The sequence below is a fragment of the Otolemur garnettii genome, unplaced genomic scaffold (assembly GCF_000181295.1).
Source record: "Otolemur garnettii isolate 467f Iridium unplaced genomic scaffold, OtoGar3 scaffold00026, whole genome shotgun sequence".
Lineage (NCBI taxonomy): Eukaryota > Metazoa > Chordata > Mammalia > Primates > Galagidae > Otolemur > Otolemur garnettii.
In genome coordinates this window covers 11,449,934-11,454,257 of record NW_003852421.1, presented here as the reverse complement: position 1 = coordinate 11,454,257, position 4,324 = coordinate 11,449,934, and positions in this window count along the sequence as shown.

The following is a 4,324-nucleotide window of genomic DNA, read 5'->3' as shown; positions in this document are numbered from 1 at the left end:
GCCATAGGCCTGTGGTTTTATATCCAAAATCCTTGGGGCCAAAAGGGTTTCAGGACTCAGAACATTACGAACCACCCCTCGGGGACTCTCCCAGGATTGTGCAATCACACACCTTCCTATTTCTGAAGCCAAAGGATAGCCAAGCACACAGAGTGAGATAAAGTCTATAAATAGGTTCACATCAGTTCAGGCCGGGCCTTAACACCCAGTGAGCTACGTATTAAGTCGTATGGGGAGGTTCTTCAATTTCAAGATTGGGATAAGGAAGAACAGGCCCTTGTCCTTTTTGCACCATCGCCTCTCCATTTTCTCCTTATTAGTCATCTCAAAGACAAAACAGAATGTGGTGGGCTTGCTGGAGTTCACAGTTACCAAGGTTGGATTCCTTAGAAGGACACGTTACGCTGTCATCCTCTGGATGCCTCTCAACGTGGAAAGGCCCAGCTTTGGAGCCTGAAGACTTGCTTTCAGATGTTCATTATGAAAACTGGTTTATGGAAGCTTGGCAAGCAAGGATGTTTCCAAGAATGGTTAGAATTTTCCAGACTGAGGGCCGGTGAGGTATCCCTCCATGTAGCGGCTCTGGGGTGGCGTGAGTGTTCATTTTCTGTAAGGGATAAAAGGAGGGGACAAGAGGACTGGAGCACAGACTTTATCAGGGGAAGTCATGACCACATGAGCTGGGTAGCAGAGGGCAGGATTATAAAACTAAGAGTTTGGGTCGTCTGTCTGATATAATGAAAAGTCACTGAGCAAGGCTGGTGGAAGGAAAATGGGGCCTAAATAAAAGTGAACTTCTGGCTGTCTGCAGAACTGACCAACCTCTTCTAGCATTTGGAGCTCTGTCCTGCCTTGTCCTTTGCCTGAGATGCCCTTCCTGGGCACACTCCCACTCATCTTTTAGGACCCAGCTCAAATGTCACCTGCTTTGTGGCAGCCTTTTCCTAGCCTCCCCAGGGAGTGTTAACTGCTTCTTTTTCTGTGACCCCAGAAGCCTTTGCAGACACCCAAGGGCCCTTCTCTCATTGCACTGGGACTTACTCCAGGGCAGGCACTAAGGCTTTAGTTTTTTTTTTACCAGCTCCTGGCATAATGCTTGGCTCACAAGAGTGTCAAGTAATCTTGGTAGAATAAATGCTGCTTCTATTTCTTCTATCATCTCTTATACTCTCTCACTTCCTTGTTTTTATTTTTTTAATTTTTATCTTATTTTCTTTATTTTTTTGATACAGAGTCCCAAGCTATCACCTTGGGTAGAGTGCTATGGCATCACAGCTCACAGCAAACTCAAACTCTTGGGCCTAAGTGTTTCTCTTGCCTCAGCCTTCCAAGTAGCTGGGACTACAGGTGCCTACCACAACGTTTGGCCATTTTTTTGTTACAGTTTGGCTGGAGCCAGGTTTTGAACCCATCACCCCCGGTATATGGGGCTGGTGCCCTACCCACTGAGTCACAGGAGCTGCACTACAGCAAATATATATTTTTTTTAATTGGAAATAGTCTAATTTGGTCACCTTTAGTAGAGTGCCGTGGTGTTACAGCTCACAGCAACCTCAAACTCTTGGTCTTAAGAGATTGTCTTGCCTCAGCCTCCCAAGTAGCTTGGACTACAGGCACCTGTCACAACGCCTGGCTAGTTTTTTTTTTTGTAGAAACAGAGTCTTACTTTATCCCTCTCAGTAGAGTACTGTAGTATCACAGCTCACAGCAACCTCCAACTCCTGGGCTTAGTTGATTCTCTTGCCTCAGCCTCTCTAGTAGCTGGGACTATAGGCACCTGGTACAATACCAAGCTATTTTTTGGTTGTAGTTGTCATTGTTATTTGGCAGGACTGGGATGGATTCAAATCCCTCAGCTCTGGTGTATGTGGCTGGCATCTAAGCCACTTGAGCTATAGGCGCCAAGCCAGAGAACAACAAAATTATGTGAAAATGAGATTCAGAAAAAGATTGAGATAGAGATGTGTGGGCTGAATTCTGTTCTCCAAAAGAGATATGACCAAGTTCTAGCCCTGATACTGGTGAGTATGACTTTATTTGGGAAAAAAGTCTTTGCAAATATAACTAAGGTGAGGATCTCAAGATGAGATCATCCTGGCTTGGGTGGGCCCTCAATCCAATGAAGGAGGTCCTTTTAAGAGATAGAAAAGAAGGCTGGGCATTATAGCTCAGTGATTAGGGCGCCAGCCACACACATTGAAGCTGGTGGGTTTGAACCCAGCCCAGGCCAGCTAAAATAACAATGGCAACCACAACAAAAAATAGCTAGGCATTGTGGTGGGTGCCTGTAGTCCCAGCTACTTGGGAGGATGAGGCAAGAGAATCACTTAAGCCCAAGAGTTTGAGGTTGCTGTGAGCTGTGATGCCACAGCACTCTACCGAGGGTGACAGCTTGAGACTCTGTCTCAAAAAAAAAGAAAATAGCCAGGCATTGTGGTGGACATCTGTAGCTCCAGCTATGAGGGAGGCTGAGGCAAGGAAATCACTGAAGCCCAAGAATTTGAGGTGGTTGTGAGCTATGATGCCACGGTATTCTACAGGGGGCGACATATGAGACTCTGTCTCCATTGAAAAAAGCAAACAAAAAAACAGAGATAGAAAAGAAGACACTGAGGGGAAAATTAAGGTCATGGAAAAATGGAGGCAGAGACTGGAGTGACGCCACGGGAAACCAGGGAACAGCAATACTGCTGACAGCTACTGGAAGGTGGAAGGGAGTTGTGGAAGGGATTCTCCATCAGGGCTTCTGGAAGGAATCCATCCTGCTGTCACCTTGGTTTCTGGACTTATTTGCCTCCTGAACTGTCAGAGTAAGTTTCAAGTTTTAGGTAATTTTTATGGCACTCTTAGGAAGTTAATATAAATTAGTACAAATGCTACTGAGGATTTCAGTGTCATTTAATGGCCAACAGGGATGGAGAGAAGCATAAAAGTTAGGGACTCAGGACTGGAATCAAATAGTCTGAGCATAGTCCCAGCTTTGCTCTCTGGGACTTTGCTCTCTTTGCTCTCTGCCTCAATTTCTTGTCTTGAAGAATGGGAGTAATGTAATAGTAGTACCTATCTGCTTTAGATGGAGTGTTTGTGCCCCCCAACTCCATATGAAATTGTAACCCCCAATGTGACAGTACTAGGAGATGGAGCTGTTGGAAGCTAATCAGGGCAGGAAGGCACAGGCCTGCTGAATGAGATTAGGGCCTGCTGTGGTTTGCATACTTGTGTCCCTCCCCAAATTTGTGTGTTGAAACCTAATCCCTGATGCAGTAACATTAAGAGGTGGGGCCTTTGGAATGTCATGAGGTCATGAGGGTGGGGCCCTCATGAATGAATGGGATTAGCACCCTTAATAAAGAGACTGGAGGAAGCTTATTCACTGCTTCTGCCATTTGAGGTCACAGCAAGAGGTGCCATCTATGAAGCTGAATTTACCAGTTCCTTGATCTTGGCCTCCCCAGGCTCCAGAATTATGAGCAATTCCTGTTATTTAAAATTACCCAGTGTAAGGTATTTTGTTATAGCAGCTGTAACTATGACAGGGTCTTCATAAAAGAGACCCTGGAGAGCTCCCTGGGTCCTTCCCCTTCTACCATGTGAGGTTATAGCAAGAAGATGGCAGGTCAAGAAACCAGGAACTAGGCCCTCACCAGATACTGAATCTGTTGATGTCTTAATCTGGGACTTCCAGCCTCTAAGCTTAAGCAAAAAAATGTGTGTTGCTTAAGCTCACCATTTTGTGGTTTTTTTTCTTTTTGATACAGAGTTTCACTATGTTGCCCTGCCATGGCGTCACAGGTCACAGCACCCTCACAGCTCATCCTCCTGCCTCAGCCTCCCAAGTATCTGGGACCACCAGTGTCCACCCCCATGCCCAGCTATTTTTAGTAGAGATGAGATCTCACTCTTGCTCAGGCTGGTCGCAGACTCCTGAGCTCAGGTGTTTGCCTTTGCCTCCCACAGTGCTAGGATTGCAGGTATGAGCCCCTGTGCCCGGCCCCCTGTGGTACTTTTGTCACAGCAGCCTGGACAGACTAAGATACTACCATGTAAGGCTCTGGCAGGAATGGGCATTAAATGAGATAGTAGGTAAAAAGTACTTAGCACACTGGAGACAATAATGTTACTACTGATTGTTGGATGGAGGCAGGAATTCACTGGCCTGCACAGGTTACCATCACCGCAAGGGCGGTAGAGGCGAGAGTAGTGTTCAACCTTAGGCTGCTCAGAACGTAAAGCAGCCATTTTTCTAACTTCCTTCAATGTGTAAAGCCTGCTTTCTGTAGGTCGGTGATTTTCTTTTTCTTTCTTTCTTTCTTTTTTTTTTTTT